General features: G+C 37.9%; 1 protein-coding gene across 4 annotated transcripts in view; it reads right to left on the bottom strand.

Annotated features, from left to right (window-relative positions):
• The window catches only part of LOC133643420 (G-protein coupled receptor 22), a 107,581-nt gene that overhangs the window by 57,243 nt on the left and 23,153 nt on the right, over nucleotides 1-27,185 (bottom strand). For 2 of the 4 annotated variants that reach the window (XM_062037986.1, XM_062037987.1), the window contains exons 3-6: nucleotides 25,265-25,337; nucleotides 23,834-23,910; nucleotides 20,599-20,731; nucleotides 20,332-20,479 (exon numbers count right to left, since the gene is read on the bottom strand). The gene's annotated coding sequence lies outside the window, so the exon portion shown is untranslated. The remainder of the gene's footprint in view (nucleotides 1-20,331; nucleotides 20,480-20,598; nucleotides 20,732-23,833; nucleotides 23,911-25,264; nucleotides 25,338-27,185) is intronic. The other 2 variants (XM_062037988.1, XM_062037990.1) reach the window with 2 other exon arrangements.

Here is a 27,185-nt window from a genome sequence, read left to right as displayed (position 1 = left end):
TTATTAATAATTAATTATATTTATCATTGTGGAAACACTGATCATCTTAATGATTTCTCACATTAAATATATATAGAAACAGATAAATATCAATATGGAACACTTTATTTTTATATTTTCTCTAAGTGCACATTTTTCAAATTGAACATTTTCAAATGATCACTTCTAAGACAGTCTTGTGAAATCACAATATCCCATTTTAACTAGCGAGCCACTAACATTTTTTTAACAAATCATGAATTACTTTGCACCATGTTTGTACAAATACTAACTCATGTAAAATAAAAAAATAAAAATAGAAATAATTTATGGAACATCATTAGTAATTTTTCCTGATTAAGATTAATTTTAGAATTTTGATGACATGTTTTAAATAGGTTAAAATCCAGTCTGCACTTTGTTAGAATATATAACAAATTGGACCAAGCTATATTTCTAACAAAGACAAATCATTATGTCTTCTAGATTTTCTAGAACAAAAATTTTAAAAGAAATTCAAAAGACTTTGAAATAAGATTTTAATTTGATTCTACAGATTTTCTAGATTTGCCAGAATATTTTTTTTGAATTTTAATCATAATAAGTTTGAAGAAATATTTCACAAATATTCTTTGTTGAAAAAACAGAAGCTAAAATGAAGAATTAAATTACAATTTATTTATTATTTTTTTTAAAATAAATTTACTTGAACATTGATTTAAATTGTCAGGAAAGAAGAGGAAGGAATTTAAAAGGTAAAAAGGTATATGTGTTTAAAAATCCTAAAATCATTTTTAAGGTTGTATTTTTTCTCTAAAACTGTCTTTCTGAAAGTTATAAGAAGCAAAGTAAAAAAATAAATGAATGTATTTAAACAGGTGAAGACCAAGTCTTTAAAATATTTTCTTGGATTTTCAAATTCTATTTGAGTTTTGTCTCTCTTAGAATTAAAAATGTCGAGCAAAGCGAGACCGGCTTGCTAGTTGTGGGGAGGCGGGGCCGGCGGACCGACGGCGCCCGTTCCAAGATGGCGGCGAGGAGGCGTGGACGAGCGAGCGGCAAGGCGGGGTGCGCTGGGAGCGACGCCGCCATCAGCACAAGGTGCGTGGAGCGCGCAGCTGTGGACAGTGCAATCACCCTCTCGGACCGTATAAAAGGGTGAGAGACGTGTGAACATCAAGAAAGGAGACGGAGAAAGACGGCGGACGGGAGGAAACCATCCTCTGCTGCCACGCAAACGACGGCGACGTGCTGCTGATAAGCAGACGGCGGACGGGAGGAAACCATTCGTGTGCTCACGTGAGAAAAAAGGCAGCTGCTGAAAAGCACGCAAAAGACTCTGTGATTGAAATAATAAAGAAGTCTAAACCGTCTCACGACAATGTCTTCCCTGGATGGTCCTGAGAACCTGCACGACAGTTAGGACTGTCACACTAGTAAATAAATACAATTTAAAAAATAGAGGAAGCTCACTGGTAAGTGCTGCTATTTGAGCTATTTTTAGAACAGGCCAGCGGGCTACTCATCTGGTCCTTACGGGCTACCTGGTGCCCGCGGGCACCGCGTTGGTGACTCCTGTTCTACCGTATTTCCTTGAATTGGCGCCGGGAATATAGTATTCGCCTGCCTAGAATTACAGCCGGGTCAAATTCGTTTCGCAAAATAATTAGCGCATGCTTGGCACTTCCGCCGGGTCAAATATGAGTCATTAAATGACTCCCGCCTCCTGGTGGTAGAGGGCGCTAGTGATCCTTCTTGCGACTACCAGTACTGCAGGAGACAGGTACTGCAGAAGAAGACAACAAGCAGCAAGCATGCAGCAATTGTTTGCTTGCACTTTTACCATGGAGGATTACATATCTAAAATAAAACCGTTTTCTAAACTGGACTTTCAATCGAAGCAGGAGGTAATAATTAAAGGAATATCTCCAGAGACTTTTAAAATTGAAGAAAGATGAGAAAGACTGCCTTTGATCAGAAGCAGCTGCACATGGACCCATTTACAAGTAAAGGTAAGATCATAATAACGTTTTTTTTTATTAAATGTGCTTTTCATGATAAGGTATGCGCCGGAGTGAGAAGAGGTTTTAAAATAATTAGAGCATGCTTGCTCATTCCGCATGGTTTTGGTAACCGCAGGAGTGAGAAGAGGTTTTAAATTAATTAGCGCCCCTGCGGCTATTCAAGGAAATACGGTATATGTTATAGTTATTTGAATGACTCTTACCATAATATGTTACGTTAACATACCAGTTGGTTATTTATGCCTCATATAACGTACACTTATTCAGCCTGTTGTTCACTATTCTTTAGACATTTTAAATTCCCTTTCAAATGTCTATTCTTGCTGTTGGCTTTTATCAAATAAATTTCTCCAAAAAATGCGACTTATACTCCAGTGCGACTTATATATGTTTTTATGCATTTTCGGCCGGTGCGACTTATACTCCGAAAAATGCGGTAGTTGCTCGGTCCTATAAACCGCAGTGTTCAAAGTGTAGAGAAAAAGTAGCGGCTTACAGTCCAGAATTCACGGTAAACGACACGCATTTAAGTAAAAACGTTCCTGGATGACATTCTGACAATAAAATTGCATTTGTGTACAAACATTGGGGTCCTTTCTTCAGCAAATTTCATTCACGCAAGGGAGAAAGGACCTGTGATTAATCATGATTAATCCAAATTGTAAAACGTGATTAATCGGATTAAAAAATATATTCTTTGACAGCCCGAATGAAAATCAGTTCAGATTTTCAAAAATGTACCTTGCAATGTTCTGTTCTACATAGAAGCAGTTAAAGGCCTACTGAAAGCCACTACTAGCGACCACGCAGTCTGATAGTTTATATATCAATGATAAAATCTTAACATTGCAACACATGCCAATACGGCCGGGTTAACTTATAAAGTGACATTTTAAAATTCCTGCCACACTTCCGGTTGAAAAACTCCTTTGGATATGATTTATGCGCGTGACGTCACAAAATCCACGGAAGTGGTTGGACCCCGTCAAACCCGATACAGAAACCTCTTGTTTTCTTCGACATAATTCCACAGTATTCTGGACATCTGTGTTGGTGAATCTTTTGCAATTTGTTTAATGAACAATGGAGGCTGCAAAAAACGTTGTAGGTGGGATCGATCGGTGTATTAGCGGCTAAGTACAATACTTACAGCAACACAACAAGGACTAGCAGACGCCTAGCCGATGCTTGCCGCCAAACCCACGGATGAAGTCCTTTGTCGCGCCGTTGATCGCTGGAACGCAGGTGAGCACGGCTGTTGATGGGAAGATGAGGGCTGGCTGGCGTAGGTGGAGCGCTAATGTTTTTATTATAGTTCTGTGAGGTCCGGTTGCTAAGTTGCTAAATTAGCCTTAGCGTCGTTAGCAACAGCATTGTTAAGCCTTACCAGGCTGACAATTTTTAACCGTGTAGTTACATGTACATGGTTTAATAGTATTGTTGATCTTCTGTCTATCCTTCCAGTCAGGGGTTTATTTATTTTGTTTCTATCTTCATTTGAGAACGATGCTATCACGTTAGCTCAGTAGCTAAGTGTGTCACCGATGTATTGTCGTGGAGATAAAAGTCACTTTAAATGTCCATTTCGCGTTCTCGACTCTCATTTTCAAGAGGATATAGTATCCGAGGTGGTTTAAAATACAAATCCGTGATCCACAATAGAAAAAGGAGAGTGTGGAATACAATGAGCCAGCTTGTACCTAAGTTACGGTCAGAGCGAAAAAAGATACGTCCATCACTGCCTCTCTAATCCTTCACTGTAACGTTCCTCATCCACGAATCTTTCATCCTCGCTCAAATGAATGGGGTAATCGTCACTTTGTCGCTCCGAATCTCTCTCGCTCCATTGTAAACAACGGGGAATTGTGAGGAATACTAGCTCCTGTGACGTCACGCTACTTCCGGTACAGGCAAGGCTTTTTTTTATCAGCGAGCAAAAGTTGCGAACTTTATCGTCAATTTTCTCTACTAAATCCTTTCAGCAAAAATATGGCAATATCGCGAAATGATCAAGTATGACACATAGAATGGATCTGCTATTAAATAAAAAAAATTCATTTCAGTAGGCCTTTAATATGAAAGAGTGGAATTTAAAAAGTGGTTGAATAAGCGGGTCAGAACCATTGTGTGCTACACACGGACCTCCTCGGCCCACCAAGTGTACATACGTGTGCTGCGTCTTCTCTCCCTTTGCTCCTGAAAGTCAATTTCATCTGGCTCACCGCAGCGTGCTCGTCCGATTTATTGCTCTGTCTCCTCTATATATTGCCTCTTCAGGTGTCTTTTATTTGTAGTTGAGGGTTTTTTTTCTTTTTTTTTTTACCACAATCCACTTGTTTTTTGTCCCGCTGAGGCTGAGACCCGTTTCACCTTCTCATTATCACGCACAGTCAGTCTGCAGAGCGCTTTGCTGGTTACTAAACAGCTGATAAAGTGCTGTTAATTTCACAGGGCTACGCCGGGGAGAAGTGCACTTTTTGGTGTTAGCGCGCCAACAAACAGCTAGATTGTGTTTTTAAAAGTAAAAAAAAAAAAAAAGCAAACACATCCGACTCGTACTCCCTGTTCATCGATGTTGTGATATATTCCACGTTAAACATTAGCTTTTAAATCTCAGAAGACAACACTGAAAGATGTAATGATCCCACATGAGGGTTTGGTCATTATTATTATTACTTTCCTGTATTTTGTAGTATTTTACTTTTTGTTCTACTTCCTGTCTGCCTTTGTTTACCAACCACTTTACTTTTGGCTTGAGCACCTGCCCCAAGTTTGTTAATAGGAGACTCAGGCACTAATCAGAAGACCTTTTATACTCATTTGCTTTAGTGCATCCTGTAACTGTTTTACTTTTTTGTTCACTCCCCTGCTGCACTATTTTTGTTATTAAATATATTTTACCTGTACTTTGCCCGACATCTCTGCATCTTGGGGTCACGACTAACACAACCGTAACACGAAACGTAGCAGGCTCCTTTTTGGATCCCCGAGACCTTTAGTCTGTATAAATATAAATATATATATATATATATTTTAAAGTTAAAAAGTACCAAGGATTGGCACACACACACTAGGTGTGGCGAAATTTATTCTCTGCATTTGACCTATCACCCTTGATCACCCCCTGGGAGGTGAGGGGATCAGTGGGCAGCAGCAGTGGCCGCGCTCGGGAATAATTTCTGGTGATTTAACCCCAAATTCCAACCCTTGATGCTGAGTGCCAAGCAGGGAGGTAATGGGTCCCATTTTTATAGTCTTTGGTATGACTCGGCCGGGGTTTGAACTCACAACCTACCGATCTCAGGGCGGACACTCTAACCACTAGGCCACTTATATATATATATATATATATATCTTTTTATATATATATATATATATATATATATATATATATATATATATATCTATATATATATATATATCTATATATATATATATATATATATATATATATATATATATATATATATATATATATATATATAGATATATATATATATATATATATATAAATAAATATAAAGATATATATATATATAAATATATATAGATGTATATATATATATATATATATATATATATATATATATATATATATATATATATATATATATATATATATATATATATATATATATATATATATAAGATTCCCGGGCGCGGCCACCGCTGCTGCCCACTGCTCCCCTCACCTCCCAGGGGGTGATCAACGGTATATATATATATATATATATATATATATATATATATATATATATATATATATATATATTGATGTGTGGGGGCCCTTTTGGATCCCCGAGACCTTTAGTCTGTTTTTTAAACTGTCATTGTTCAAAAAATAATAATCCAAAGTAATGTTGTTATGTTATATCTTTCTATTTAAGGCCCCAATTACTTCACATCAAATATTTCATTTTGAAAGATGTTTAGGGAAAATAGTGCCTATTTAGTTTTTGCCATAAAACAGTTGTTTTCTTTGAAAAAATAAGGCATTAAACATAAAAAAAACAAAAAAACTTTGTGGCAATGGATAGAGCTGAAGTTAGTCTATAAATATTTAACATGTTGAATTTATTGAGGTATTTTTTCATCAATTAATTGACTAAGACCCTTTTGGGTCCCTATAGGACCTTTAACACTCACCGAATTTGGGGAAAAGCCCCAATGGTTTTGAAAATAAAACAAAAATTTGAAAATGGCCCCCACATGCTTGGATTTTTCAAGGTGTGGCCCTCAGTGGAAAAAGTTTGGACATCTCTGCTTTGGGTAATGCTGCAATTTTCCATGCAAAGAAAGTAAGCATGCCTTATAGAAAGGACTCAAAAGTAAGGGTCAATTTTTCCAAATGTGCCTGCATGATGCTAATATACATTGGATATGCCATATGCATGCTAATAAATAGCATTAGCGATTTTACATGGCAATTTCATCACATCCATATTTGGTCATCCAAACTATAAGTAGGATGCATATTACAATCAAATAGCTGGTGTGTCATAAATACATTATTTACAGTATAAACACCTCGTAGGTCTCTCAAGACTAGACTGGCACATTCAACTTAATGGCAAAGACTACTTCCTGACTACAACAACACACCAAGATACAACTGAAATTAATGCATACTTGCAAATGAGACTCAGAAGTGTATGAAAACAAGATATGACAAATTGACAGAAGAGTTATTATCAGCTGAGTGCTACATTTTCAATAAATTCACAATTTGATTGCTACTGGCATAAACTCAGGATGCAGAGACGGTAAGCAAAGTGCAGCGTTATTTTAACTAGGACGAGGCAGGCAAAAACCAAAAGGCCCACCATGAACATTGGTCAATGAACCAGTGTTGCAAGAAAGGAGACACTGGCAGATAAATCCTCTTGATTAGTGATGAGAGGCAGGTGAGTTCCTATGATCACTGATCATCAGGAGACGTGTAGAACAGTATTGAAGTCACTGCATAACCAAAACAGGAAATGAACAATGATAAAAGCGCTAGCCAAGAAGAAACCCCAAACACAGGAAAACAACACAAAAACCGTCAAGCAGACCAGGACATAGATTTCATTATACGGTAAAACAACATTCATTGCCACATAAACACACACAAAATCACATAAAAGTTGGTATTGTTGAAGATCAGTATTAATTCCCGGGTACCGGATATTGGTACAGTTTAGTTTCGAATGGGAAATGTATTCATTCCGAGTCACTTGATATTTTCTTCATAGATTTTTTACATTTTGTAAAAAGGCTTAAAAATTGACTGATATCAGTGTTTCCCACACATTCATTTATTTGTGGCGGCCCGCCACGAAAGAATTACGTCCGCCACAAATAAAACTTTTTTTTTTTTTTTTTTTTTGTCCTGTCCAGCTTCTCAGGCAAATCATATAGTTGATGTAGATGCCCATATAGGCTGTTCAGATTTACTTTACAAAAGAGAAGTGTAGGATACTTCTCTTGTTGCCTTATTTGTATTTGACCACTACTGTTTTCTGTTTATTTGTTACTGACTGTGGCAGGACACCTCTGCCTCTGTTTCACTTTATGTTGCTGGTAAATAATATGGTTGTAGTAATAGGCTAAAGTTAAATTATTTAGTATGCACTAATTAAAGGGGCAGAGCTTTAAGAGACATTTTAGCTTTTATATTTTAGAAGATATATTTTTTGTAAGAACCACAATTAATGAATATATTTCAGTGAATAACTTATTGTTCAAATCTGTATATAAATATGTACATAAAGTGTTGTAATTATATTGTAAAATGGATGGATGGATGGACGTTTAAAACAAAACTGTTATTATTAATTAGTAATTATACATTTTTTGAGCCTTTTTAGAGAAAATTATATCATTGTAGTAAATTATGCAAATTACTCGATGATGTGATGGTGACCACGCCCATAGCCACGCCCCCACCACCACAGGTATCTTGGCAGTTTATGGGAAACACTGGATATACATGTTAAAAGCTTGATATTTAGTTATTAGTATCAACATTTCAGTCTTTTTCCTCTTTATATTGTCACTTTTGGTCTATTTCCCCCATTTTTGCTGTTATTCTTTGTTTGCATTTATTTCTACAATGGGTCGCGGGTAGGGCTGTCCCAATACCAATATTATGGTACCGGTACCAAAGTGTCTTTCGATACTTTTCTAAATAAAGGGGACCACACAAATCGGCATTATTGGCTTTATTTCAACAAAAAATCTTACGGTACATTAAACAATTCTTATTGTAATCGAAGAACAATTTTGTCATTAAATAAAAGAGTGAACCTACTACACAACTTGTCTTTTAGTAGTAAGTAAACAAACAAAGGCTCCTAATTAGTCTGCTGACATATGCAGTAACATATTGTGTCTTTTACCATTCTATTATTTTGTCAACATTATGAGGGACCAGCAGTAAAAATGGATTATTCAACTACTTGTTTATATTTTCTCTTTTAACATGTTCTATCTACACTTCTGTTAAAATGTAATAATCACCTATTCTTCTATTATTTGATACTTAACATTAGTTTTGGATAATATCACAAATAGTAGTAGTTACAGGATCATACATTGGTCATATTTAAAGTCCTCATGTGTCCAGGCACGTATTTCCTGAGTTTATAAACATAATATAAATAGTAAAAAAGGAAAAACATTTTGAAACGATAAAAAATATTGATGTAATCATTGTGGTATTGACTGGATACGGTCTTGTACTTGGTATTGTTACAGTCGATGTCTGTGTAGACCCACCCATGGCGTTTGTTTACATTGAGGAGCGCCAGCTTGTTAGCGGTGAGTTATTGTATCCTCCTACGGTGTGTAGTGAAGCATGTTTAGCTATTCCTCGTCCTGCAGGGATGATACTTGTAAGAAACATACTTTATTTGTCACCATGGAGGCGAGGATTAGTGATTTAGAAGTAGCTAAAACCCTGCCCACTGCGGATGGGCGTTAGCCGCTAGCTAGCTCGCCATGATTTAAAGCACCTATTGCTGAGCGACGTTTCAGTGTTTATAGTTTCACCTTTATCGTTTCTTTTTTTGACCAAAATGCATCCATTCTCCTTTTTCTGTTTACACACTGTGTCTGCTTGTGAGTACTCAGTGCGTGTGCATTGCCTAACATGCTCCTCTGCTTGTAAAACCAGCAATGTCACAGCATGCCCGTCACAAAAATAAAAACGGAACCGATATTTTTCAGAAGCAGTATAGTACCGATTTTAATCCATTATTACCGGTGTACCGTACAACCCTAGTCGAAAGTCAATAAAAAAAACAGCTTTGAACGTCGCATTTTGGACACCCATGTCGTCAGTTAATCCGTATTTTTCGGACTATAAGTCGCAGTTTTTTTTCATAGTTTGGCCGGGGGTGCGACTTATACTTAGGAGCGACTTATGTGTGAAATTATTAACACATTACCGTAAAATATCAAATAATATTATTTAGCTCATTCACGTAAGAGACTAGACCAGGGGTCGGCAACCCAAAATGTTGAAAGAGCCATAATGGACCAAAAATACAAAAACAAATCTGTCTGGAGCCGCAAAAAAATTAAAAGCCATATTACATACAGATAGTGAGTCATGAGATATAAATTGAATTAAGATGACTTAAAGGAAACTAAATGAGCTCAAATATAGCTACAAATGGGGCATAATGATGCAATATGTACATATAGATAGCCTAAATAGCATGTTAGCATCGATTAGCTTGCAGTCATGCAGTGACCAAATATGTCTGATTAGCACTCCACACAAGTCAATAACATCAACAAAACTCACCTTTGTACATTCACGCACAACCTTAAAAGTTTGGTGGACAAAATGAGACAGAAAAAGAAGTGGCATAAAACACGTCCTAGAAAGTCGGAGAAAGTTATACATGTAAACAAACTATACGGAGAGTTCAAGGACCGCCAAAATTAGCAGGACAAAACGGTACTCGCCAAATACTCGAATCAGTGAAGCATGTTTAATATAAACAGTGTGTTTTTAACAATTAGGGAGGTTTGTGTCATGTTTGTCCTCCTACAGAAACCATACTAAAACAAAAAATATATTTTTTTCCCCTCATCTTTTTCAATTTTTCATACATTTTTGAAAAAGCTCCAGAGAGCCACTAGGGCGGCGCTAAAGAGCCGCGGGTTGCCGACCCCTGGACTAGACGTATAAGATTTCATGGGATTTAGCGATTAGGAGTGACAGATTGTTTGGTAAACGTATAGCATGTTCTATATGTTGTAGTTATTTGAATGACTCTTACCATAATATGTTACGTTAACATACCAGTTGGTTATTTATGCCTCATATAACGTACACTTATTCAGCCTGTTGTTCACTATTCTTTATTTATTTTCAATTGCCTTTCAAATGTCTATTCTTGGTGTTGGGTTTCATCAAATACATTTCCCCCAAAAATGTGACTTATACTCCACTGCGACTTATATATGTTCTTTTCCTTCTTTATTATGCATTTTCGGCCGGTGCGACTTATACGCCGCAGTGACTTATACTCCGAAAAAAACGGTAAGTTAATTTTGCCTTGGTTTGCTTATGCAAAATTCTGTATAAATACACACATGGTTTTGGGTTGAAAATGGTATGTTTTCCTTTTTTGAATTACCAGTTGTGGCAAGGTTTTCAAACTAACAATTTGGTACCCAAATGATGACCCCTCCTAGCTGTAATCGCTATAAGCTTATATAATCAACAACGTAAACTGAGTGTTTCCAGATCGCCTTTGCCAAATTGAATCCGTCGTCGACATGACGGGAACATTTTCTGACGACAATGGAGCAGCTCCTACATAAATCTCCCGTCCTCTCCGCACCGTGACGGGAGAAAAGGTAGCGAGGACGAAGAAGCAAATATGACAGCTGCGTCTGGCTGACGAGTGACACGCGTGGTGGAATATTTCCCTCACATAAACAGCATCAAAGCGTCTCTATAAATACTCGTGGCGCAAACTCTCAATGACCCACATGCACGGCAACGCAGGCAACTAACGGAACAATGTGCAAAATTAATAATTTTTGGAGCAACTACACGCCAGTCGACTCTTGACATCACTACGTTGCCACTCTGGCTAACAAAGTTCACTTTGACGGTGACTATTTTTAACCACAATCAGATGGTAATTACGCAGAGAAAAGACAGGTTGAGAGAAAGGTCGGCCGTGAATTAAAAGAAAGGAAAGATTGTTGTCATCCGTGGCATCATTTCAGGCTACATGAACACAATATTTCACTTTCTTTTTCATTTTTTACCAAGCCAAATTACAAATAAACAACCATCACATGTTCAAACCCCGTCTCCATATGAGTTGGGAAATTGTGTTAGATGTAAATATAAACGGAATACAATGATTTGCAAATCCTTTTCAACCCATATTCAGTTGGATATGCTACAAAGACAACATATTTGATGTTCAAAATGATAAAAAAAAAAAATTAAAATAATCATTACCTTTAGAATTTGATGCCAGCAACACATGACAAAGCCTTTTGTTAGATGTATGTGTGCTAGTTCTACTCCAGGGGTCACCAACCTTTTTGAAAGCAAGAGCTACTTCTTGTGTACTGATTAATGCGAAGGGCTACCAGTTTGATACACACTTAAATAAATTGCCAGAAATAGTCAATTTGCTCAATTTACCTTTAACTCTATGTTATTATTAATAATTAATGATATTTACACTTAAATGAACGGTTTAAAAGAGGAGAAAACACGAAAAAAAATGACAATTAAATTTTGAAACATAGTTTATCTTCAATTTCGACTCTTTAAAATTCAAAATTCAACCGAAAAAAAGAAGAGAAAAACTAGCTAATTCGAATCTTTTTGAAAAAATTAATTTATGGAACTTCATTAGTAATTTTTCCTGATTAAGATTAATTTTAGAATTTTGATGACATGTTTTAAATAGGTTAAAATCCAATCTGCACTTTGTTAGAATATATAACAAATTGGACCAAGCTATATTTCTAACAAAGACAAATCATTATTTCTTCTAGATTTTCCAGAACAAACATTTTAAAAGAAATTCAAAAGACTTTGAAATAAGATTTAAATTTGATTCTACAGATTTTGTAGATTTGCCAGAATAATTGTTTTGAATTTTAATCATAATAAGTTTGAAGAAATATTTCACAAATATTCTTCATCGAAAAAACAGAAGCTAAAATGAAGAATTAAATTAAAATTGATTTATTATTCTTTACAATAAAATAAAAAAATGTACTTGAACATTGATTTAAATTGTCAGGAAAGAAGAGGAAGGAATTAAAAAGGTAAAAAGGTATATGTGTTTAAAAATCCTAAAATCATTTTTAAGGTTGTATTTTTTCTCTAAAATTGTCTTTCTGAAAGTTATAAGAAGCAAAGTAAAAAAATTTATGAATTTATTTAAACAAGTGAAGACCAAGTCTTTAAAATATTTTCTTGGATTATCAAATTCTATTTGAGTTTTGTCTCTCTTAGAATTAAAAATGTCGGGCAAAGCGAGACCAGCTTGCTAGTAAATAAATACAATTTAAAAATAGAGGCAGCTCACTGGTAAGTGCTGCTATTTGAGCTATTTTTAGAACAGGCCAGCGGGCTACTCATCTGGTCCTTACGGGCTACCTGGTGCCCGCGGGCACCGCGTTGGTGACCCCTGTTCTAGTTTTTATTTTATTTTACTATTTATTTTAGTCTTTGGGGGCAGCTATTTGTGGTTCTAGCGTTGTTGTTGTTTTTTAAATGCACTGTAGCACTTTGAGGTTGTTTGTTCAATGTAAAGTGCTTTTACAAATAAAATCTATTATTATTATTATTATAACAAACATATACTTTCACGGAAGACATGACATTCTGACACAATGTAAAGTAGTCAGTGTGCAGCTTGTAGAGCCGCATTCATTTACTGTGCACTCAAAATAACACACAGCCGTTCTTGTCTAACGAGCGCACTCCTAAGTGACGATCTTCCACTGAGGATTGTCATACTAGAATCTGATTCTGATTCATATAGTCAGCGATGTAGAAGTGGAGGGTTAAATAGGGATGATGTACCGGAGGAGCCCTGAGCACAGGGGAGCCCCTGGGGTTTTGTAAAGTTTGAAAATCATTTCAATATGTAAGTTATATAAAAAAAAAACGAAATGGTAATATGTCAAAAATGTTGCTGTGAAAGTAAAATAATAAGGTTGCGTGAATCAAATAAGGAATGTTAATAACTATACCGCTGTTTAAAAATGCAATATGGTTCTTCATACCTGCATTGTGGCAAACCTAGGATGGAACACTTCACTCACGTTGCCAGTTCTGCATGCCGTTGTTGTTGTGTTATTTTGATAACATAGTTACTCCCTTATTATGTTTGTTTGATATATATACCGTATTTTTCAGACTATAAGTCGCAGTTTTTTTCATAGTTTGGCCGGAGGTGCGACTTATACTCAGGAGCGACTTATGTGTGAAAGTATTAACACATTAGCGTAAAATATCAAATCATATTATTGATGTCATTCACGTAAGAGACTAGACGTATAAGATTTCATGGGATTTAGCGATTAGGAGTGACAGATTGTTTGGTAAACGTATAGCATGTTCTATATGTTATAGTTATTTGAATGACTCTTACCATAATATGTTACGTTAACATACCAGGCACCTTCTCAGTTGGTTATTTATGCCTCATATAACGTACACTTATTCAGCCTGTTGTTCACTATTCTTTATTTATTTTAAATTGCCTTTCAAATGTCTATTCTTGCTGTTGGGTTTTATCAAATACATTTCCCCCAAAAATGCGACTTATACTCCAGTGTGACACATGTTTTTTCCTTCTTTATTATGCATTTTCGGCCGGTGCGACTTATACTCCGGAGCGACTTATACTCCGAAAAATACGGTAAATTAAAGCTGTCAAAATCAACGAGTTAATTCAGGGGACACTTAGAATAATTATGCAGTTTATTTTGACCGTACAAGCTCTTTTACATTAACCGCCATACAGTCAGTGATGAAATCAATGCATACAAAAATGAGTGAGGAGACTGCGGCTCGTGTGCTCTCTGGCAAATTTCACTCCAAAATACAGCCTGGTCGAACTTTAGATAAAACTGTTGGCAGGTTTTGTGCACATACATGACATGCATTCAAGCATGACACTCTGACATTAAATTTGCACTTGTGTACAAATATGGGGTTATTTTCTTAACCTTTGTGTGGTGTTCAGGTCTGTGGGACCCGTTTTCGATTTTTATTAAAAGAAAAATGATACAATTAAATAATTTTTCGAACTGAGACTCACTGACTTTGGCTCATTTTCTGTGAAGAACATTTATCAGAATACATATTTAATGACCACACACCATGCACCCCCCCTACACATTTCTATTACATATAAGATATCCGGGTCCACTGGACCCGGGGCTAATAGAAGTGTGGAAATTGATGTTCTGTGTACCACACACACACACCCACACTCACACCCACGCGCACACACACACACACACCACAGGCCGAGGCAGGAGGAGGACAGAGTGTAGGTACACAGAATATCAGCGGGTCAAATGTGCGAGAAAATGAGAGCAGACAGTGTTGACAAACAATGTTGCAACCTTGTGTGGGAACCGCAGGTGCAGAAACACAAAAGAAGAATCCCTGTGGGATGCAGAAACTGGCAAAGAAATGTCCGTGCAACGTTCATATTGTTGTTACTCAGCCAGTGTTTGTGGGTCTGATGGACCCGTTGCATTTTGTGGCTTTTAATGCCTCACAATCAAACACTTTTATGTTAAAATACTGAACAGATGTTTATTGGGATAAGGTAAACATCTGTTCAGTATTTTAACATAAAAGTGTTTGATTGTGAGGCATTAAAAGCCACAAAATGCAATGGGTCCATCAGACCCACAAACACTGGCTGAGTAACAACAATATGAACATTACACAAGGGTTAGCAAAAATGTATTATTTGATGATTAATCATGATTTATCCAAATTCCAAAATGTGATTCATCTGATTTAAATAATGATCATTTGACAGCCTTATTACAGTATATTTATGTTATAGGGTCTTAAAAATTTGCATTTTTTAAAACTAAAATAGGGACGTTTGTCAAGGCGAGAAGCAATTATTCATGTTTACATCGTCCCATATGGGGAATTATGCTTTACTATACCAGCTTTCCGATTTACGAACCATGTTCTAGAACCAATTCAGTTTGTAAATCGAGGTTCCACTGTAAAAGACTGCGATTAATTGTGATAAATCACAATTCAAAAGTGATTAAAAAAGTTAATCGTCTGACAGCACAAATAATTTTCTTTGTAAAAGCAGGGTCATTTTGTCGTGGACCCTATGGGATGTGTACCTAATGAAGTGTCGCAGGGTAACGTGTGACCCGAGAACAAATGTAATAAATAAAATACCATAAAATGTTCAATCGAGGCTCGTACTCGCGAGTAAAGACGTATGCACGGACATCCCCCACTACTCAAACAACTGATCCTTGATTTGTGTTCCAGTGATCGATTAGCGTGCGACACCGGCTGTGTGCGTACGTGGCTAATTGGGACCTCGAGCGAAACTGTCATCCTGATGAGGCGAGATGCAACTCTGCACTCGGCGGCCATGTTGGCGTCGCCGTGCACACGCGCCCCAATTTGGCCGACCCTTTTTTAACACTGTGACATGATGAAGGTGTGCTTCTGGAATCATGTGACATCCAATATTCAAATGTTCCTCTTGGGAAAAGCCGACTGTCACGATATAAAGACAAGAAAATAAAATGACATATGCAACAACGGTCTGGCACCGCCGCCTCACACGCTGCTGTGGGATGCATACTTGCCAACCCTCCAGAATTTTCCGGGAGACTCCCAAATTTCAGTGCCTCTCCCGAAAATCTCCCGGGACAACCATTCTCCCGAATTTCTCCCGATTACCAGCGGCACCTGAGTGAGGACTGCCTGCCGTCACGTCCACTTTTCTTCCATATAAACAGCGTGCCGGCCCAGTCACGTTATAACATCTACGGCTTTTGGAGCTCAGTGCGCAACTGCACACACAACAAGAAGGAGACTATCAGTGTTTCCCACACATTCATTTATTTGTGGCGGCCCGCCACGAAAGAATTACGTCCGCCACAAATAGATTTGTTTTTATTTATTTTTTTATTATTATTTTTTTTTATTTTTTTGTCCTGTCCAGCTTCTCAGGCAAATCATATAGTTGATGTAGATGCCCATATAGGCTGTTCACATTTACTTTACAAAAGAGAAGTGTAGGATACTTCTCTTGTTGCCTTATTTGTATTTGACCACTACTGTTTTCTGTTTATTTGTTACTGACTGTGGCAGGACACCTCTGCCTCTGTTTCACTTTATGTTGCTGGTAAATAATATGGTTGTAGTTGTAGGCTAAAGTTAAATTATTTAGTATGCACTAATTAAAGGGGCAGAGCTTTAAGAGACATTTTAGCTTTTATATTTTTATAAGATACATTTTTTGTAAGAACCACAATTAATAAATATATTTCAGTGAATAACTTATTGTTCAAATTTGTATATAAATATGTACATAAAGTGTTGTAATTATATTGTAAAATGGATGGATGGATGGACGTTTAAAACAAAACTGTTATTATTAATTAGTAAGTATACATTTTTTGAGCCTTTTTAGAGAAAATCTTATCATTGTAGCAAATTATGCAAATTACTCGATGATGTCATGTGACCACGCCCATAGCCACGCCCCCACCGCCACAGGTATCTTGGCAGTTTATGGAAAACACTGTATATATATATATATATAAAAGAAATACTTGAATTTCAGTGAATTCTAGCTATAAATATACTCCTCCCCCCTTAACAACCCCCCCCCATCTCCCGAATTCGGAGGTCTCAAGGTTGGCAAGTATGGTGGAATGGCAGTCCACTCCTCAGCCAGAAGTCGTCTAGAGTCAACCAAAGCCCAAGCTATTCACAGTTTTGTAGAGGTCAGGCTACTCCAATCTTTCTACCACCACATTCTGGAAGTAGAATCCAATAAGCACCACCCTGTGGGGCGCACATTTGTCTCTGAGGACTGTGGGCATACAGGATTGTCACTGGCTACAGGATCTTACTGTGTTGAGATTGCCTTCAACGGTGAGAGCTTTGTTTTCCCAGTAGTGAAATTGCCGCCCCACAACATTGTACTGCCTGGTGATTGTGGACGCAGCATCCACAAAGTCTTCTCACCCATCCAGTAAGGGCATGGTTTCTCTCGGCCAGGAACTGTCGGCTGCTCAGGGCATAGTGAGCAATGTTGGTAATAACGGCGTTATTGTTTTCAGTAAGGAGTAATGTAATTAATTACTGTTCCCGTCGTTACTGGGACTGTGAAGTGGCTCGTTGCCAAATTTTGTTTGAATGAAGCGCAAAAGATGTCCGGTTTCGGCCACACATCAGCTGCCTACAGAGAGAAGGGGCGGGGTTAATGACGGCGTTGTAAATGCGTTGATGGTGCGCTCTGACCGATGAGCCCCAGCCAGGGAAATTCTAAGGTGGCGTTCTCAAACTGCAAGTACCGGCACTACTTTTCGCTCACTGAAATTAAAGGCAAGAATGTTTATGTAACATGCGCGCTATGTCCAGGAAAAAAGGGTTTATACACGTCTGCCTCACGCAAGTCGAATCGCACCTCACATGAACACATGCCACCGTGACACGTGTTGCTGCTGCTAAACCAACTCCAAGCCCAAATGCAGCCATTTAAAAAAAATCAGATTCATCACATTTTGGAGTTTGGATTAATCAAAGCTTGCGTTATTAAAATTAGCTTTAGAAAAGACTCCAATATTTGTACACAAATGCAATTATTTTGTCAGAATGTCACCTGAACCGTTTTAAACATTTTATTTGAATGCATGTCATTTATTTGAACAAAGCTTGCTAACATTTTTATCTAAAATCCTTTCAGGTTGTATTTTGGTATACAGGTGCAGAGAATTGCACAATTTAAAAGCCAAATGTTCTTTTGCGTCTTTTTAAATTAAATTACATTTTGAATACCGTATTGAGAATTGCACTTTCAATATTTAATGTTGTTACTTTACTTTTTCATAAATTTTTATTTCTGTGCATATCAAATAAAATACTATTTATATTGTTTGTATTCTTCAATCAGTTAATATGAACATCTTTGACGTTAAAGATGTTATCAAACGTAGTCGCGTATAAAATAACGAAATGGAAGTTTTTTTGCTGAGTAATTAATTACCCTTACAAGGAGGTAACTGAGTTACTAACTTAGTCAATTTTGGGGAGAAGTACACTACCGTTCAAAAGTTTGGGGTCACATTGAAATGTCCTTATTTTTGAAGGAAAAGCACTGTACTTTTCAATGAAGATAACTTTAAACTAGTCTTAACTTGAAAGAAATACACTCTATACATTACTAATGTGGTAAATGACTATTCTAGCTGCAAATGTCTAGTTTTTGGTGCAATATCTACATAGGTGTATAGAGGCCCATTTCCAGCAACTATCACTCCAGTGTTCTAATGGTACAATGTGTTTGCTCATTGGCTCAGAAGGCTAATTGATGATTAGAAAACCCTTGTGCAATCATGTTCACACATCTGAAAACAGTTTAGCTTGTTACAGAAGCTACAAAACTGACCTTCCTTTGAGCAGATTGAGTTTCTGGAGCATCACATTTGTGGGGTCAATTAAACGCTCAAAATGGCCAGAAAAAAAAACTTTAATCTGAAACTCGACAGTCTATTCTTGTTCTTAGAAATGAAGGCTATTCCACAAAATTGTTTGGGTGACCCCCAACTTTTGAACGGTAGTGTAATTTGTAACTGTAACTAATAAATAGTTTTAAGTGAGATGGCCAAAACTCGTCTCTTATCTTGCACGAAACAACGCAAACACTGCAGGTTATTTTTCTAGCCTGTGGCAAGAACTCACATCAGACGATCCCCCTCACAGTACAAATGCAATCAATCAATATATGTCAGAATTTTCAGACATACCCTTGTATGCCGCAACCTCCTAGCGCCACTTCATTATCCCAATCACACACCGCTGCGGGGTGGCAATCCACTCCTCAAGAAGGACTCCTCTCAAATCAGCCAGTGTCAAAGAGCTATTCGCACATATTTAGTGTTGTAGAGCAGTGGCCCCCAACCACCGGGCCCCTGCCGGGTACCGGTCCGCACAAGAAATTATAAAAAAATAATAAAATAAAAATACTTTTTTTTTTAATTAAATCAACATAAAAAACACAAGATACACTTACAATTAGTGCACCAACCCAAAAAAACCTCCCTCCCCCATTTACACTCATTCGCACAAAGGGTTGTTTCTTTCTGTTATTAATATTTCTGGTTCTTACATTATATATCAATATATATCAATACAGTCAGTAGGGATACAGTCCGTAAGCACACGATTGTATTTTTTTTATGACAAAAACAAAAAAATACCATACACCACCCCCCCCCCCCCCCGGTCCGTGGGACACATTTTCAAGCGTTGACCGGTCCGCAGTTACAAAAAGGTTGGGGACCACTGTTGTAGAGGTCAGGCCGTTCCGTTCTGTCTCACCACCACATTGTGGAGGGGGGTCTCCGACGAACACCACGCTGTGGGGCGTGCATTCATCTTGGAGGACTTGGGAAATATGGGATTGCCGCTAGGCTGCAGGAATCTCATTATCATATCTTTCTGCATTGAGATTGCCTTTAACGGCGAGAGCCTCGTCGCTGCCCCACAACACAACAATGCGTTTATGGACGCAGCATCAGCAGAGCCTCCTCACCCATCTCCTGACCATACGGTACAAGTTTCTCGTGCAGAATCTGGATTCATCTGAATCTTTTTGACATGCACACACACTCTCGAGGCATCACTTAAAAGCGTATAAGTGGTATAACATGTATTGTGTTACACCATCACACATTTTGTCAACTTTTTTTTTTGCATGTGTGTTAAACGACACGTGCAACATGGGGTTGATGAAATTCGACACCAATTTGTGGCCAAAGACAACAACGCAGTTCCCCACAATGAAGTAAGAGGCCCCGAAAATGAGCAAGAACATGGAGCGTGTTCCATCCATGTGACTGAAGCAGCAGCAACAACAAAAGCCTAACTCACTCACTTAATTCTAATGAAACGATCCTTAGTCGCATTGACTTTCTTCCTCTAAAAGCTAAATATTTTCCTCATTTTTACCTTCAAATGTCATTTCCTTCCTGGGAAAATACTCATCTTTATTGCGTTTGCTTTCCTTTTTAGAGCTAAAAAAAATGGCATTATAGTAAGAAGTCAACTTACCATGCGGCGGGAAGAGTGGGAACTCCGTTTACATCCTACAGCAGGTGTCCGTCTACCGCCGTTGGACCGGGTTCCACTCCAGCGCCTCCCAGGACAGCCGGCTGACAGCCCCCAAAACGTGACTGGAATATTTTGCCCGCCTTCTCTTCTAAATATTGTATAGCAAAGAGGAGGGTTGAGGGGGGTGGGGGAGTGGAGAGGGGTTGTGTGGTGGGGTGGGGGGGGGGGGGACGCTGCAGCACGCAGGTGTCACCCCTGTCGTTTTACCGTTTTAAAAAAATCCCGCACTCCGCACTCCACTTATCCACTGCACCGCTGGCCACTTTGCAGCGCATCATCCCACACGCGGACCGGCCGAACGCATCTGCTCCCGAGCAAGCAGTCGCTCCGATACGCTGATCTGCAGGAGGAGGGAGGGAGGGAGGGAGGGAGGGAGGATGGATGGTGTTTGTGGGAAGGGGGAGGAGTCAGGGATGCGGGAGTACAGGGATGAGGGACAAGGGAGGAGAGAGGCAGAGATGCTTTTCACAAGGACGACCCGAGATTCCTCAAGGGTGAACGCTTCTTTTTAAAAATTGTATATACTGTAAATATATATACACACATATATTTTATTTTTTATTTATTTTATATATAATGTTCCTTTTATTAAAAGAAAGGGTGAACGCTTTCGCCCCCATCTATGGAAAAACACACATGGGTCGAAGCATCCTCCTTCTCCATTGTATAGAAGCCATGTTTTTTTTTGTTTTTTTGGGGGGATTGGGGGGACGGACCACCAACTTACACACTCCTCTGCTGGTCGTCACGGCGAGCCGCGTGCAAGGACCAAGGTCACCCACGCCGTGTAAAGGGTGGCCGTGGTCACGCAATAAATCCGAGGTCCCAGGATGCTGGCGATGTGCACACAAGTCCTTATAGTGGCAAGACGTGGGGGGGGGGGGGGGGAATGAACGTGTGAGTGGGGGTTTACATGCAAGGTGCGAACACCTGGCGGGCTCCGCCAGCGAGCGAGGGGGCTGATGTCAGCTGTTCGCTGCGGGCTCCGAAGCCGCCAAACAGAAAAGTCTGCTGGAATTCGATCTCTTGTATGGAGAAGCAGAATCACACGTTTAACAAATATTATCACCGGCTTAAAGTACCGCTTTCCTGACTAATAAATGTTGTCACAATGTTGAGTACTTGTGTTGAATAATGCCAAAGCCTCAAATCGTGAGTTTCTATGCATTTTGCCCTGAGCTTGCACACAGTTTTGGATGCCTCTGTTCACGGGGTTTTTGCAGTTGGCTACGTTGTGATGTCACAGCGAGGTGGACATACCGTATTTTCCGGACTATAAGTCGCAGTTTTTTTCAGTTTGGCCGGGGGTGCGACTTATACTCAGGAGGGACTTATGTGTGAAATTATTAACACATTAGCGTAAAATATCAAATAATGTTATTTAGCTCATTCACGTAAGAGACTAGATGTATAAGATTTCGTGGGATTTAGCGATTAGGAGTGACAGATTGTTTGGTAAACGTATAGCATGTTCTATATGTTATAGTTATTTGAAAGACTCTTACCATAATATGTTACGTTAACATACCAGGCACCTTCTCAGTTGGTTATTTATGCCTCATATAACGTACACTTATTCAGCCTGTTGCTCACTATTCTTTATTTATTTTAAATTGCCTTTCAAATGTCTATTCTTGCTGTTGGCCTTTATTAAATACATTTCCCCCAAAAATGCGACTTATACTCCAGTGAGACTTATACACTACCGTTCAAAAGTTTGGGGTCACATTGAAATGTCCTTATTTTTGAAGGAAAAGCACTGTACTTTTCAAGATAACTTTAAACTAGTCTTAACTTTAAAGAAATACACTCTATACATTGCTAATGTGGTAAATGACTATTCTAGCTGCAAATGTCTGCTTTTTGGTGCAATATCTACATAGGTGTATAGAGGCCCATTTCCAGCAACTATCACTCCAGTGTTCTAATGGTACAATGTGTTTGCTCATTGGCTCAGAAGGCTAATTGATGATTAGAAAACCCTTGTGCAATCATGTTCACGCATCTGAAAACACTTTAGCTCGATACAGAAGCTACAAAACGGACCTTCCTTTGAGCAGATTGAGTTTCTGGAGCATCACATTTGTGGGGTCAATTAAACGCTCAAAATGGCCAGAAGAAGAGAACTTTCATCTGAAACTCGACAGTCTATTCTTGTTCTTAGAAATGAAGGCTAATCCACAAAATTCTTTGGGTGACCCCAAACTTTTGAACGGTAGTGTATATATGTTTTTTTCCTTCTTTATTATGCATTTTCGGCCGGTGCGACTTATACTCCGGAGCGACTTATACTCCGAAAAGTACGGTACTTATTTGGACATTAAGTCAAGCTCTCACCCAGCAGGCACGAGACATTGTGACAACGTTGATTATACATACATGTCTTTTAAAACTGACTTTGAAACAACGTTGCAAAAATAGTTGTAAATAAATAAATACATTTGTAAATTGAGACCACTTTGACGTCCAACGTTGGATCCACGTTGTTGGTTGGGAAATGACCAAATTTCAATGGTCAAATCAACGTCACAACCTGACATTTGAATACATGTCGTCAAAAGGCATGTTGTTTCAACGTTATATTTGTGTTGTAGAATATTGGTTGGGAAATGACCAAATTTCAATGGTCAAATGAACGTCAGAACCCAAAACTGAATAAAAGTTGTAAAAAAGCATGTGATAGTCACACGCACACTAGGTGTGGTGAAATTACCCTCTGCATTTGACCCATCCCCTTGTTCCACCCCCTGGGAGGTGAGGGGAGCAGTGAGCAGCAGCGGTGGCCGCGCTCGGGAATCATTTTGGTGATTTAACCCCCAATTCCAACCCTTGATGCTGAGTGCCAAGCAGGTAGGTAATGGGTCCCATTTTTATAGTCTTTGGTAAGACTCGGCCGGGGTTTGAACTCACGACCTACCGATCTCAGGGCGGACACTCTAAGTAGAATATTGGTTGGGAAATGACCAAATTTCAATGATCAAATCAACATCAGAACTGTCATGTCTTTTGATCATGTTTTGTTTGGCTATGTTCTGTTGGTTTTTGGACACTTTTAGTTCCTGTTTTTTCACTCCCTTGTTTTGTTTCCAGGACAACTCATTGGTTTCTCCACCTGTCATGCATTTGGACTCACGCACCGGACTCATTTGGACACACGCACCTGTTGTAATCAAGACACTATTATTTAAGCTTGTAGTTGCCAGGCAGTCGGCCTGGCGACATTACCCTTGCTACCCCTGTTATTTCCATGAGTACGCATTCCATGCCATAGTTCCTTGCCTTGCCAAGTGAGTTGTCTATTTTCATGTCACAGTAAGTGTTTCCGTTTATATGTCCATAGTTCTGCCTTTGTGCTAGTTTTTGTTTCATGTCCTAAATTGTTTGCCTTTTTGCGCACCTTTTGTTTGTTCCTTTTATAGTAATAGATTAAACCTGTCTTTACCTTCACGCCATGTCCGATCCAATTCCTTTGCATTCCGGGAAAACAAGCCACACCATAGTCCACGTCTTGACAAGAACCTAACAATGAATAAATGTCGTCAAAAAACACGTTGTTTCAATATTGTATTTGTGTTGTAGAATATTGGTTGGAAAATGACCAAAATTCAATGGTCAAATCAACGTCAGAACACAAAATTGAGTAGATGTCGTAAAAAAGCACGTTGTATCAACGTTGTATTTGTGTTGTAAAATATTGGTTGGAAAATGACCAAATTTCAATGGTCAAATCAACGTCACAACCTGACATTAAATAAATGTCGTCAAAAAGCATGTTGTTTCAACGTTGTATTTGTGTTGTAGAATATCGGTTGGTAAATGACTTAATTTCAATGGTCAAATCAACGTCAGAACCCGACATTGAGTAAATGTCGTCAAAAAGCATGTTGTTTCAACGTTGTATTTGTGTTGTAGAATATCGGTTGGTAAATGACTTAATTTCAATGGTCAAATCAACGTCAGAACCCGACATTGAGTAAATGTCGTCAAAAAGCACGTTGTTTCAATGTTATGTTTGAGTTGCTCAACGTCAGGACCTAATTCAACAAGTTCTCAACGTTGTTTTAATGTCTTGTGCCTGCTGGGCAGCCTGAGGGTTTCGGGCTCTGAGGGAACACGCAAAATAAAGTAGGCTAAAGTGTTATTTTCATCTCAACTTGGCAACATGCCGAATTTTTCATATCCGACCCAGACCTCATTCGTATGTAGATATAAATCGCATACATATGCAATGTGTCCTCAATGTGAATGCTTCTGCGATCAAATCGCATTTATTCGACCAGAAACGTCATCAAAAAGCGATTAGCGTCATAATTGTTCGCCAGAATTGACGGTTACAAAATAAATTGTTGACAAAGCAGCAGAAAACAGGTGATAAATAAAAAAATTTAATAACTCACGTTAAAGTTCCACCATTCTTGTCTCCGACTTCAAGCAGACATTGAAGCAAAATATCGCGTAAAACTGCCAGAGCCAAAATACTTGTTCTCTTCCTTCTTAATCTTCTACGCGCAATAATTTAGTTCAGAAAACTTTGATTGCACAAAATCCTTCAAATGGACACAAAAGCACCAGCACTGAGACCGACTTGAGTGGAAGGCATGTTTACTTCCGTAAAGTACGTGCGACGTCATGACATCATGTCCGCATGCGGGTCAGATTGCATTCACATTGGAAATTACACTTTTTTGTAATGTGAACTGTCACTAAAAATATCGAATATAAAAAAAAAAATTTGAATTTGACTTGTTCATGTTACCAAATATGTTTAAAAAAAAGTCAAACAATTTGGCTTGAATGAAAATGTTAGACCTAAACGTATTTACACCATCACACAGACTCCCTCATGGTTTCAGCTAAAAGTGCACAATCACACCTCAGAGTTTTCTCTGGAGTCCCCTTTTTCTCGCTCACGCCCCATTTACCGAACAGGACCTCCCCTGGTGAGCCTGCAAGCACAATATTATTCATTCTTCTTCATGTACAACATGGAACACACACACACACACAGACACACACACACACGCGCAATGTAAACATCTGTTGATTGTCACTTCCACTAAATCAGGGGTGTCCAAACTTTTTTCACTGAGGGCCACACACTGAGAAATCAAAGCATATGGGGGCCATTTTGATATTTTTTTATTTTCCAAACCATTGGGGCTCCACTCAAATTTGGCAAGTTTTAAACATCCCGGTCTTTAAAGTGGTAAAAATAACTCAATAAATTCAACACTTAAATATTTATATATTCATTTCAGCTCTATCTGTTGGCATAAAGTTTTGAATTTATTGTATGCTTTATGCCTTATTTTTGGGAAAGACAACTGTTTTTTCAGGCAAAAACACAACATGTGCAATATTTTGCCTCAAACATTTTTCAAAAGGGAATATTTGATGTGACGTAATTGGAGCCTAAATAGATAATTATAACATAACAACATTGCTGCTGATTCATTATTGTTTTTTTGAATAATGACAAATTAAAGGTTTCAACTGTGAAGCGCAGTGTTTCCCACACATTCATTTATTTGTGGCGGCCCGCCACGAAAGAATTACGTCCGCCACAAATAGATTTTTTTTTTTTTGTCCTGTCCAGCTTCTCAGGCAAATCATATAGTTGATGTAGATGCCCATATAGGCTGTTCAGATTTACTTTACAAAAGAGAAGTGTAGGATACTTCTCTTGTTGCCTTATTTGTATTTGACCACTACTGTTTTCTGTTTATTTGTTACTGACTGTGGCAGGACACCTCTGCCTCTGTTTCACTTTATGTTGCTGGTAAAAATGATGGTTGTAGTAGTAGGCTAAAGTTAAATTATTTAGTATGCACTAATTAAAGGGGCAGAGCTTTAAGAGACATTTTAGCTTTTATATTTTAGAAGATATATTTTTTGTAAGAACCACAATTAATAAATATATTTCAGTGAATAACTTATTGTTCAAATCTGTATATAAATACGTACATAAAGTGTTGTAATTATATTGTAAAATGGATGGATGGACGTTTAAAACAAAACTCTTATTATTAATTAGTAATTATACATTTTTTGAGCCTTTTTAGAGAAAATTATATCATTGTAGTAAATTATGCAAATTGAGTGTTAATATTTGAGTTGGCCCCGGGCCCCTCTGTGATGCAAAAGTTGGGCCCCAAAGTCCAAAAAGTTAAGAACTTCTGCTCGAGATTAATTTTGAATCAATCTATTTTAAGTTTTTTCTATTTTTTTCAATCAATCAATCAAAGTTGATCTACGTAGCCCTAAATCACGAGTGCTGCACATTTTTTCAGCAATGACAGTTAAACAACTGCCTGCATGGCAACTTAGTGTTATTAGGGTCAATACTGCAATATTTTCTTGTTACATTACATCTGTTTGCGCTTTAATTACAAATTTTGTGTTTTTTTTTTTGTAATACCGTATTTATATTTAAGTCGCAGTTTTTTTCATAGTTGTGCGACTTATACTCAGGAGCGACTTATGTGTGAAATTATGAACACATTAGCGTAAAATATCAAATAATATTATTTATCTCATTCACGTAAGAGACTAGACGTATAAGATTTCATGGGATTTAGCGATTAGGAGTGACAGATTGTTTGGTAAACGTATAGCATGTTCTATATGTTATAGTTATTTGAATGACTCTTACCATAATATGTTACGTTAACATACCAGTTGGTTATTTATGCCTCATATAACGTACACTTATTCAGCCTGTTCACTATTCTTTATTTATTTATTTTAAATTGCCTTTCAAATGTCTATTCTTGGTGTTGGCTTTTATCAAATAC

The sequence above is a fragment of the Entelurus aequoreus genome, linkage group LG26 (assembly GCF_033978785.1).
Source record: "Entelurus aequoreus isolate RoL-2023_Sb linkage group LG26, RoL_Eaeq_v1.1, whole genome shotgun sequence".
NCBI lineage: Eukaryota > Metazoa > Chordata > Actinopteri > Syngnathiformes > Syngnathidae > Entelurus > Entelurus aequoreus.
The sequence above is the reverse complement of the archived record's forward strand: the minus strand, read 5'-3'. Positions and strand labels throughout refer to the sequence as shown.